Source organism: Prinia subflava, chromosome 1, assembly GCF_021018805.1.
Source record: "Prinia subflava isolate CZ2003 ecotype Zambia chromosome 1, Cam_Psub_1.2, whole genome shotgun sequence".
In the NCBI taxonomy this organism is placed as follows: domain Eukaryota; kingdom Metazoa; phylum Chordata; class Aves; order Passeriformes; family Cisticolidae; genus Prinia; species Prinia subflava.
In genome coordinates, this window is record NC_086247.1 from 75,751,289 (window position 1) to 75,764,408 (window position 13,120).

Here is a 13,120-nt window from a genome sequence, read left to right on the forward strand (position 1 = left end):
TGTCTGGCTACTGCATTGTACTCAGATCTGTGAAACACAACTGGCATAGGAATTCATGAAAACTTTGAACCAGTTATCCAATAAGAGTGGCCTGTGTTTTTTTAAATGAGAATTTCAGTAAATTACAAGAAAAAATTACCATTAGAATAGGATCAGCTTTATGCAGGTTAAAAATACGTTGCAGAAAGAATGAGTATTCTCTTGTGGTGGGGAAGCATTGCAAAAGAATTGTTAAACTCCTAAGATTTCGTTAAGATTTAGAACGACTGAAAAGTTGCAGGAAGGATCCAGGAAAAGGGGTTTGAGGAGCACAGGGAAACAGTAATTCCAACAAGCTTCTTTTTTTTCTTCTTCTATGTCTTTTTGTGTCAGTTCTGCTCACAGTTTGTAAGCACTAGCATCTGTGTTTCATAGGAAAGGGGGTTTGAAACACGGTGTTTCCTTTTCCCACTCTGAAAATGACCCCAAACTAATCTCTTACTCATTTTATGCAATTGGTTTGGAATTTGGAAAACCCCACAGACAACAGTGTACAAAGCTCCATGAACATCTGGAGACTTGGCCAGTCCTGCACAGCTCCGATTTTCTTTTAATCGGTAGAAATTCCTCCACTGATTGTGTGCCTAAGGTAAATTATGTCCTTTTGAAGCTGCTCACATGCATGCCGGCTCAGCTTTCAGCTCAGGTGAGGACCAGGAATGGACCAAAAGCTTGGTTCCACTTCCCTGATGAGACACCTCACAGTCTGTGAAGATCTTGCCCCCTTGTGTGGGGTCAGTGTGAGGTGGTCCTTGGGCCCCTTTTCTTGCCTCTCTCTTGCTCCATGCAGCACAGCTTTAGATTTGCTAGGTTGGCTTTGCTCTCAGCTGGTCTGTTAGGCTATTTTAGTGTCCCTCAGTTACATTTGCTGCATTACACAGGCCAGGACTCATCTTCACCCAGTCTTTCTGACCTTTTTTCCCTCCCCCAGTAGTTGCTAAAGTCCATATCTGACCAAGGTGTCTGACAAAAACAGACATCTCTTCCTTCCTTAGATCCCCAAGTATTCTTAGCAGCTGGAGCTTTTGTAAGACAGAGCTTAAAAAAGCTGGGCTTTTAAAACAGATGTAAATTATTCCTGTTTCTATCAACAGCTCTATCCCATTGCATGCAGATTTCCATTTCTGCTCCAGAGGCAAAACCAACTTACTGACTAGAGCCCAGTGATCTATAAATCATATGCTTCACCTGAGCTGTGTTTCTTCACAGGGAATTTCCACAGACCAGATTTTTAGGGTCTTTTAAAAAGATTTATTGCATATATTGCAAAGTTTGTAGACGTGATTACATCTCGACAGTTAACTCATTCAGTACTTTGTGCACACTTGGTCAAATTCTAGATGCCCCTTTTTACAAGTAACTTTTCCCTCAATTTTCATCTATGAAAACCATCAGGCCCACATGAGGTTTGGTGGGTCCTAGGGTTGAGAAAGTTGGGGACACCCTGGGTGGGTGATGGCAGAGCCTGGCCCATCCCAACAACCTCCCCAAGGGCACTGGGCCATGAGGAGGTAGGGAGAGCCCTTGGGAGTTTACAGGGATGGTCAGGATTGCCCATGCCCTCAGGCTGTAAAAGTAAATGTGTTTGAAACTAAACAAATTGGGCTGTAGCAAGTCCTTGTCTTCACTGCATCTGATTGTCCATGGTAATAGTTTCTAAGCATTTCACAAATCCTGCTCTCTTTTCAATAAGCAAAGACTCGTTCTGTTGCCCAAACCTTGACACAAGATCTGTGGGGGGCATCTTTATGCTAAAAGTTTTATATTCAATGATTTTTTGGAAAGGTTAATGATTTTTCCTTGCATGTATAGGATAATTTGCTCTTTCTTAACTTATTTTTAGTCGCCATTTTTCCACAGTGGTATCACTGAACTGAGTGATTTTAGCTTTTGCATGCCTGACAGGTTTATTGCACAAAAGCTTTTTTCACCCTCTGGAGGAGTTCTCCTTTCCCTACTGACAGCACTGAAGTAGGTTATCTGCCTTACCCACAACACTACTGTCCCTTCTGTAAGGCATGTGGATTGATTTCAGTCAAAGAATTAAATGATATATTCAGTTAATTCAATCTTACTGATTAAAGGAGCCTAAATTAACATTCACTGCTCACCAAAATGAGGCAGTGTGTTTCTTTGTTCACAGCTCAAGGCCTCATTTCTTCCAGCATTATCTATAAAATCTGCATCTGCTCTCAGATTGGTCTTCTTAGTGTCTTTGTCCATGGCACACATTATTTTTGAGAGGGGTTGCTTATGGGCTGTATTTCTGATGAGAATTTCTGTTTCTTTAAACTTACTCCAAAAGAGGAGGTTTACCCCCACTCTGGGGCTGCTATTGCACTTGTCAGCTCATATCAGGTTTTAGCTAACCAACTTTTTGTAGACAAGATGCTGGGCATTGACAAATGTTCCTGTACTGGTTGACAGGGTACAGGCAGAATACTGGAATAGACTACAATTTTCTGCCACCAATTTTGAGGAATGCCCGTTTCTTATTTGGGATGTACAGACCCAAAACTGTTACTGGGGAGCTGGATTGCCATATGACAGCACATTTAGCACTACCAGCTTAGAGTATGGTCAAGACCATTAAGTATGTGTGGTTATACTCAGTTTCTGAGCAGAACTTCCACCTGGGAGATTCTAAGTTTTAATTTCCACATAAGAAAATATTCTCTATCACAAGATTTCAGTATATGATTTCATGGACTCCAGACTTTTTTCCCAATGTCAGAGAGCCACCTCCTCATTCAACATCTGGCAGCACACATATCAAGACAGCTGTCTAACTCTGCATTCTAGTCAATCCCTTTGCAGAGCCTTTCTCTTCAGGGCTTACAGCCCTTTGTCTGCCTCTTCTCTCCATCCTTCATATCATGAAGTGACCTGCTTCCTTCTGGGCCCTTCAGGCAGCAGCACTGCTCATGGTGGCAGCCTATACCCTTTTTGCAGCTCAGTGCTGGTGTTCTGAGCTTCATTGACCCTTCATCTCATTTAAGATTGCTGCTGACCTTAGTTGTCACCAGCATCTTTTAATCTAGTTGGTATTCTCTTACAATCTTACTTGCAACCTATTCATTTAAATTCTGTTTGTCAGCTTGGAATATAGTTTTTACAGAACATGCCAACAAAAAGAGAGCTGTATTGTAAAGAGCATTGGTTTATCACATGAAGATACCCACTGGAAGAAAAACAGTAAAGTGACAGACAAAAACTATCAAAAAGCTTGGAATCAGTTAAGGCATAAAGACAGCAGTAAAACATAAGAAAATCATAAAAAGAAATGAAAGCTTCTCTCATTTTTTGAATCAGATTGTGAACACATTTTCCTTGCCTTCACCCAGGAAGCCTGTATGAAGGCAAGAGCATGAAGGCAACTTGTAGTTGCAAGCCCTGAAGTCACAGTTTGTGACATGTTCATTTGTCAGGTAGTCACACCTGTGCAAAACATCTCAGCACCTCTCTGCAGGTCACTGCCCCCAGAGCAGGGCCCAGAGGGGAGCCCACGAGGGCACCTTTTGCTGCCTCAGTGCTGTGTCAGCCAGCTTAGCTCAAAACACTTCCCTAGCAGTTTAAACGAGGTCATCCTTGTTCAGCTGAGGCAAACAAGCAACACCCACACTTTCCTGGCCTCTGGAAAGAAAAATCTTCAGTAAAAGGGCATCAAAGCCCAGCAAGGTCCAGTCATATCTTAAGCAATTGGCACTGTTCAGCCAGCAAATACAAATCAAAGGTTGCCTTCTCACTTGTGGTGTCAGGCCAGTTTAAACCTTGCCTATGCTCTCTCCCCACCATTTATTACTTCCTCAGCTGTGACATGTGAAGGGTAAGTGCTGTAGCTTGGCACCTTAAAAATTATTTTCTAGGTATCTCCCACTTCTCATGCTTGGATTCCTGTTGGAGGGCAGTTCCAGAGTATTGCAACTGCAAGCCCTCTGTGGAAAATAACTCTAAAAGATATGCTCCAGAAACATATACTTGGTAAATAAGGATCAGGATATAGGACCAGATTAGTGCTTGTCTGAAGTGCACCTAGGATGGGCAATAGGCCCCCAGCACGGTGTCTCACTCTACAGATGTGGTCTTATTTTCCTGCACTTCTTACTTGTGTAGCACAGCTGTTTTATCTCTGTGGATTGATGCAGCAAATGGGGGATGGAACAACTGATCTAAACTTTTCTTTTGGTTTGGGTTCTGGTTTTGTGTTTGTCTTCTTAAAACAAAAACTTGTCAGAAAAAGTTTTGATTCTGATCAATTACCCGAACAGGTTCATATAAATACCTTGCAAACAAATATTGTTGCAACATGGAGAAGTACAGGAACAAGGGTGCTCTGTCTGCACTGCTGCTAGCATTTGTTCCTTGGGCCAGGTCACAGCTTCAAAGAGCCAGAAGGAACAACCTTCACAGTCTCTTGTGCTTTGGAGAAAGTTTATCCGTTTCACATATTTAAGGCTTTATCAGCCTGAGGGATAATTGATACTTTTCGTCAGTGCTCTTCTGTTAAAAGTTTCTTTCCATGTGTCTGCTATGGTAAGAAATATTCTTCCCCTTTGCCCCTGGATTCCTTCCTGTGTTTGAAATCAAGAAATCCCATCATAGCACAGGAGAGCTAAATATTCATTTCAAAGGAGACAGAGTTTCCCACAAAGTCTGTGAGGGCTTAAATGACAACCACACAGTCTTATTGAGACACTCAGAATACTGAGAACCTACACATTGTAGAGGAGAATGTTCTTTAGAAATTTATTAAAAACAGTATTTAGTAATACAAAAATGAAATGTTATGATTGTATCTTTCATAATCACATTTACGACTTCTTGAATTTCAGCTCTGAAATCTCAAAACCTCCTCTGGTATTGCACTAATGTGGAAGGTTCAATTTTGGTAGTTAAATCATTACCCAAATACATTTATTTTGCTTTAGTATATTATTGTGCATAATTTTAGGATGTGTTTAGGTTTCAGTCAAACTATAACTATATAGGTTTGCCTTGTTAGTGAATGCATTCAAGTGAATAAACGTGACATTTCTCTGTTAAAACAAAAGCAAAGTTCCTGGCTTACATCAGTCTGTTGTCCCAGAATAGAATCAAAGGCTGCTGAGGTAGCTTAGGTCCCTATTTAGAAATAGGAAAACCTTTGTTTTGTGTACACAGACACTGAACACTCCAGTGTGAGATGTTAGAGGAAGTTGGGGGTTAGCAAGCCCAGTGCTAACTGCATTCTTGGCATGCAGTCTGCCTGTAGCAGTATTTGATGTTTCTGTTTTCTTGCCACATATGAGAATTAGTAGACTGGAAAGACATGGTAGTCATGTTTAGTACCAGGCTGGTTAAAGGATATGTGAGACTTAATCTTCTGTTTCCCTTGATTCTTATCCCAATTGTTTTACCATTTACCAGTCCCCTAACACCAATAAAACTGTAGCAAAGCAATTCTTTTCTTAGTCAGTGAATTACAGGATTTGCACAGGATGCAGCAGCAAGCTGTAAACAAAAAATGAAATTGAAAACAATTCCATAAATACAGTTGTTAACATTTGAGTAACAAACAAGGTAGCAAACATGGTGTTTTTCAACAACCTGACAGTATCAAGCCTTCTAATTCCAATGGGCTTTCAACCAGAAACTGGAAAATAACTTACATTTGGATCTTTGCAAATTCTTTCTTGGAACAGCAAACACCTCTGTGTGTATGCTACCAGAACTTTGTTCCTTTTTGCCTTTTCTGCCCAGCTGCTACAAATAGGATACAGTGGAATATACTGACCACTTAACCCTTCCCCCCCACACACACACAATTGGTTCAGAATTCCACAACTGGAAAGATTTCTTTTCTTTGTATTTCTGGGCAGAAGTTTGAGTACAGTGTGGTGTATGTGGGATCTGCCCTTCAGTTACGTTGGTAATTTTTTACATTGGAAAACTACTGAATTTTTGCTAGAGTTTTTTTTTTTTTTTCCTCAAAAGCATCCTAAACTCTTTCAGAAGCCCTGCAACACATCTAACCCCTTGTGCATCTAGCACAAATTCTCCTTCAAGTTTAAAGATTTCAAAAGTAAGTCCAAATCTCTTTAGAGAGGAAGCCAAGTCTGATATATTTGTGGGACAATCCCAGCAGAAGCAAGTCAGATAGAGGGAAATCATCTGGAGGGTGAGCAGAATAGTGCCATTCCTCCATGTCACAGTTATCAGTATAAAAACTGCAGAAGATCAAGCCCTTGCTCTGTGCACAGGTAGAACTCAGCAGCCAATGTTCATCTACTGAAGACTCATCTGGCAGAGGGATTCTGCCCTGGCTGGAGAGAGAATCTTTGTATTCCAATCTAGACTAAATTTCTTGGTGGCAACAGATCTGAAGGGCATTTTGTCCTGACTAAAAATAAAAATGCATGGCTGAATTCAGGGCAGCCTTTGCTAATGACTGACCTGAATAAGCGTTGCTATTTGAAAGAGACAAGTAGATCAACTTTGTAGGTACATTTAATGAATCAACTCTTGCCTAAAAGCACTGGGAGAAGATTTCTCTTATCTTCAAAAAAATAGGTGCATCTCTTCTCAGGGAAAAATCAACATTAAAAAATAAGCATCGAAAGATGGAGCTGGGTTTTGTTAAGAACCAAATGTGTGCTAAATTAGGGTTGTATGTTTTGCTTTTTATTAATGTCATCCTCAGAGGATACTGACTCACTGAATGACGGAAGTGCTTGTGGCTTGGACCCATCCTGAGCCACTCACCCTAGAACGAGAGAAACTCTTCCCTTCTCTCAATGTAAGGAAGCTTCCAGATTCAATTGTCGTGTGCTTCAATACCAAGAAATAGGGGCAGCAAAGCACTCAAATAGGGCTCTCCAAAATGGAACAAGCTACCATCTTGTGAGGTTATCCACCTACTAGGGAGGTTCCCTAACAGGGAACAATCAGGATTTCATCAGCCTTTGAGTACTGGTTTTTTTCCACTCAGTCAGACCAGGTTTTGCAAGTCACCCTGTCCCCCAGAAAGGAGGGCTTTGCCAGCTATGGACTAAGACCACAGCCATGGTCTGAGAAAGAGAGTTAAAGGAGCCAGCCAGGTTGATTTATTCTTATCCATTTTAGCTGCCTTCAGTGTATCTCTCTGATGAAAATTCCTGTGACTTCTCTTTGCACATCTCTAACACATTTTCACTTGTTTTTCTGTTGTTCCTAGGAGGAGATAAAGGGCTGCACATGTCTGACCCAGTACTGTGTTTACACTTAAGTGTTTCAGCCTGATTAGAAATTCAACTCTTCCTATTACTCAGGTGTCAGGATTACTGCTGTGGAAAACATTTGCTTTTAGAGAAAAGAGAGAAATAGTTCAAACTTCATACTGGAAGTCACCTTGTTCTACCACTGTACTAGATCTTTACCAGGACTTTCTAGCAGTCATAATTATTATGATGCCTCTACTCTGTGATGCTGGCACTGTTGAAGGCAGTAGAAATTGTAAGGCCTGTTTTGCCTTCATGTTGCACTAAACACATGGCATGTAAGAAATGGACGTTCCCCGTGGTAAGATGATAAAGGATTATCATTGTCAGTAGATTTCAGTCAGAATTGCAGCATTGTCATTGTATGTTTTCCTAACACTTGACCTGACCGCAGCAAGGTAGCAATCCATAACTACTCCTACAGAAAAAAGTATGCATTAATAATTTTACAGTAATTGTTTTTAGTAGTCTATGTGTTTTATAGAAGCACCCCAGCTGAGGAAATTTTAAAACCAATGAGGTTTTTATGCTTAGATGTAAAGTGCTAATGCAGTTTGAAAAGTCTGGGCAGGGTTCTGTTGAGCAAGTTAGTTATGCATGCAGTGAAAAGATGTCCTCAAGATGCTCACAAGGCTAGGAACCTGCTGAGGCATTCCTAGGGTTTTCTTCTCATTCCTCTCTTATTCACCTCTGCCTGTTTGTTTCTGTTGCTACCAGGTACCTTTTGTTTCCAAATTATTGCCGTGTGAGTGGGCTTTTGGAACTGCCTGGAGCTCTGTCTAAGGCACAGACTCATGCACTCCTGTGCATGAATGGCAACAGTCAGCAGTTCACAGACTCCCTTCACGCTGCATGCCAAGGCTGCTGTGATGTCTCAGCTGCCTGAAGATGAGCTTGTGTTTCAGCCGTCACCAATGCACCCAGGCACAGCACCCTTCATAAAGTGGTCCTTAAAGCACACAGCTACTGGGCAGCAATAAAACCCAGGAAAATGAAGTGATGTGTGAGCTATTTTAAATATTAATTTTCAAATCCTTCCTGTTTTAAGCATTTAAAGTCGATAACAATGTTTATGAAATACGCCCAATGTTATTTTTATCTAATTGCAAGTTACTCCCATGGTCTGTTGGAAATGTGCTGGGATTTACGCACAAATAACATTCAAGTAGTTGGACTGCACTCTGAACAGCGATGCAGTGGGAAAGCAGCTCCAGTTTCAGTGGAGTAAGTGTTGCTCAGGCCTCAGTCTGCAGCTGCCATTACCACATGCTGCTGCATGGACAGGGCAAATCTGTAAGCCTTCCGCCTGTGGCTAAACCATACCGGAACTCTGTGCTGCAAACTGAAACCCGTAAAGAGAAAGGCTTTGTGGTACATCCTGGGGTCCTGTGGGTATTCTGGTGTTCTGCACTTGTCTGAACTCTGAGAGCTGTGCCTCACCTGTGTAATTTGGCAGAGCAGTGCTACTGCAAAGCGTGATGCAGTGTTGGCACAGCAAGGGATTGGGTCAGTCTGTAAGAGCACAGATTTGATATGAGACTTCCCAGTTCATACACATCAAGATGGTTTCTAATTAATGTCTCTACTGCTTTAAAACTGTCAGTCAAAATGGGTTTCTTTTTGGCTTTGGGGGAGTGGGAGATTTTTTTTCTGAGTGACCTTAACTTACCCAGACCATACAATGGGTGGCATGATCAGGACAGTCACAGTGACCACTTCTTGCTCAGTAGTCCTCCCCCAACATCTTTTGTCCAAAATACATCAGATCCATTCATGAGGTTTTCTTCTTCCAGTCTTACACTATTCCTAAAAAATTCACAAAGGCAGAATTGAGATTCCAAAAAATAATGCCAGTAGGAAACAGAATGGAGGCTGAAGCATTCCCATCTAGAGAAACAGGCAAACAAAGAGAATATTGTTTTCATTTTGTAGAAGTTTATTGTCAAATTGCTTTGACCTCAGCTTTGGACTCATCTATATGTTTCTCAGTAGCAAAATTTGAAATGCTGACAGAATGGCATCAGTGCTCCTGGTACAGTAATCCCATGACATCTTTTGCGGTCAGTCCTTATGCTCACCATGATAAAACAGCAGCCAAAAAGGGCACATTATGTCTAATTACCCTCACTCACACTTGGATGCTATGCAATGGACAGATAAAAATTAGCAAACGTTTTCTTGACTCAACTGCCGGTGGCTTGCAGCTTTTGAAATCTTTCAAAATAAAAGCGTTTATGAAGCTTTTTCCGTTAAGCAGATGCAATCCAGCTTCTAAATATAATCCTGTTTTGGCCTGGATGCCTGCCACGAAGGGTCAGCACCAGTACTGAATATTCCTGATAGCAGCACACAAGCACATAGGTAGCTTGTGAAACAGCTGGTGTCTCTTTAGCTGTGCTAAAGCCATGCTTGGTCAGGAAGATCACAGTCCACAGGGATGGCAATGAGAGTAAGCTCTGCAGGCATGAATAGGTCATCCAGTTAGTAACAGTCGAATAGCATCAGATATTTAAAGTCTGCAAGTAAAGACTTTTTATAAAACCAGCAAATAGTCTCTGTTTCTGCAGAAGAAAAGTGAGATGAAGAAAATGTTGCCAATATGGAAATTCTGAAACAGCCCTTAAATATTCACATCTCAAAACTGGTACCACCATACTCTTAGCTAATGATTTGGAGTCCAAATAATTCTGAAGGTGAACTATGTTTTGAAAGGTCTTCGAAAATCACTAGTTTAGGAACTTTAGTTATAAGTGATGGAAAATCTTCACTTCAGAGCTGTTTCCTTGGCTGAAAGTTATGCAATGAGAATGGGGGATTACGTCTCTGAATATGTATAATCATCTAATTTTAGTTAAACATAATGGTGATGAGGTCCATTGTGGGCCTAGTTTTCTTTCACTCACTCTCCTTTTCCCTGATGAAAAATCCCTTCAGTTAAAGAGGTCATAAAAATAAAAGACAGAAAGAAACAGGATTCAATTTATTGAGGATAAAACTGAGATTGAGAGAAATACCACTGTAAGAAGTCACAAGATGAACCTCATATGAAATTCTGTGGTAGTTCATAATCTTGTGACATATCTAATGGCAATTTCCTGGGGGATGGGGCAGAATGGACATGGCTCTTTGCATAGGACATCTTGGCAGATAAGCTATCAGATTTTCATTACAGAGAAGAGGGTTTTTTTCATTTTGTCTGGATGTATTACAGTAGTTATTAAGGTCAATAAAGCACACCATCGAGTCCAGGGAAGATGACAAGAGATACAGCAAACAAGCTATTATTGATCTGTCTCGAGGACAATGAAATATCCACTGACCCATTCCCAGATCAGATATTTACTGCTTTTCTTTATTGCTAGATGACAGCTAGCTTTATGTTTGTTGTTCCAGTTTGCTGGAATACATATGTCATGGTTTAGAATCTCACAGTGCACAGATGAAGTGCAAGATATATGCAATGGGATAAACAGACAGATCTGAAAAAAAAAGTTGAAGATTGTCTTTTCTAGCACAAATGGTATTTGTAAAAGATACTTGCCATCAAAGGAATACACTGGGCATGGATGTTTACATGTGCATCTAACATCTAAATACAAGTTTTCATCTTCCTCATATATTATTAAAATTAATGGATGCCAGTACCTTGTCCAATTATAAGCAAGATAAAGGTTTTTACTTTAAATTTTAAACTTATGTTGTCACTGTTTATGATATCATTAAAAGCTCTTGACAGATTTATATAATGCATGAATTGCAACCAGTTGTGAATTACCAGATTGCAGTTCTATCAAAAGCTTCAGGTAATATCATAAACCACAGGAGAGAAGCCTGATTCACTAAAATCCCAATGGAAATAGAGATCTTATTTGCAGTTTTAAATACAAACTCTACATGAGGAAATACTGATGCATATACACCTCCTTGCCTAGATTCACTTGTCTCAACTCCTCCTGCTTCCTCATTCCCTTGTTTTTGTGGCTCCTCACATCTATGGGCATGTTGCTTTGCATGGCAGCTACAGTCACTGTCTCAGCTGCAATTTTAAGGCTCATGAGTCCTCATCTCTGTCTATTCTACTTTGCACTAACACTGGCCTGCCCTCTGCAGAAAAGTCAGCAAAAGCAAATATGGGACAATTTATGATACACACAAGTCTACAGGCCAGTGAATGGCCTTAATCCATCAGTGAAAGTGTCTGTGCTGCCTTCCTGGTGGAAAAATGGTCTATCTGGGGTGTGGCATAACTCCCATCCCGATGCAGATTTTTGGGATGCACTGTCAGTCTGTGCCAGGTAGTCACCACAACCCAGGGAGAAAGGATTTCCACATTCTTTACAGGAGCAGGCAAACCAAGACATTCATTATTGTAGCTCTTTTGATGATCCACTGTGCATTTTCCTGCCCAGTTTGTACTGCATGGCAGAGTATAGAAGGGAATTTTACCTCTCTGTGAGGATATATCAGTCTGGCAGGTCACCTGCACTGTGGCTGTGACATTCACATCCATTCTGTCCATGGCTCCATCACTTGTGTTTGACAAATGCAAACGTGGTTCATTCTACTACTAACACTGAATGGAAAGATATTTCATAGTAAAACCAGGGTACCTGGAAACCAGAGGGAGAACCTCTTCCATGTCCCCAGCCAGTGCACTGGTGGGTGCAGCCAAGTGCCAGCGAGTCACCAGGACACACATTGCCAGCCACCCAAAAGGTTTCAAAGTGCAGTGCACCAAACCCTTGGCACTGGGACTCAGTCGTGTCACCTAGTGCCTGCCCACATTTTATTGAAATGTTAACACATAAAAATATATGGCTTACATAATTTACACCTGGATGAGCTACACCTCACCTTATCTTCTCCAGTGCTCACAGTTTAAGGTATTGCAGCTTTCTGAAAACGCTGCAGATCAGGTGATACTGGAAAGGTTAAGTAAATCTAATAGCTAGCAAGGGTTAAACAAACCTAATAGCTAGCAAATAAAACCCAGAATTCAGAGCTGCAAAAAGCCAAGACTTGCAGAATTTGGCACTAGAAAGCAGATTGTGCAGGTGCAAAAATATGACAGCTGTGTGTAACCATAGCCAAGGACCGAATTAAAATCGTTCTTGAAATTCCCTTGTAATTAGTGCAGGGACACTGCACATCATCAAAGTCTGTGCTTGAAAGTCCAGGATTTCACAGAGTGAAATAATGCCCTTGACACTGCCTATGTTTTGGTGTCATTAGCAGTAATTAGGCAGTGGGGAAAGTCCCTGCAGACCAGAAGGACCCCATTTTGAAGTCTGATGTGGGAAAGTATTTAAAAAGCCCTGCAGACTCCCATTTTAAAATGGAAGCTACATCTACCTGATTTTCACCTTTCATAGTAAGCACTTATGGAGACCATAAACATCCATAAAACAAATGCCTTGCTGGATGTAACACCTTGGTCAAAATGGATTAGCAAAGCTTAGATCATTTCCTCATACTGAAAGTGCACCTTATTCACAACCAGCTTATCTGCAGATCATTTTTTAGAACAAAGAACATAAACAGGCAGGAGAGTACAACTTAATTTCAGTCTGTTAGTTCCTTTGAAGTGTAATTGGTCAGGGGAAAATAAATCAATACAAAAAAGCCATATTAGTTTTAAATCTTTGATTTTTTCACAGTAAACATAAATTTGGTGTTGAACACATGAACAACCCCATTTATGTTAATAGAAAGTTTAAAAATGAATCATGGTCCAATTTTTGACCATGTTGAGCATTTTCAACAATGAAGAAAAAGATTTTTTTAAGATTCAGGAGTTCTGAAGATTTAAATTTTTTGAAAGGATGTTGTTGATGTCTGATATACAA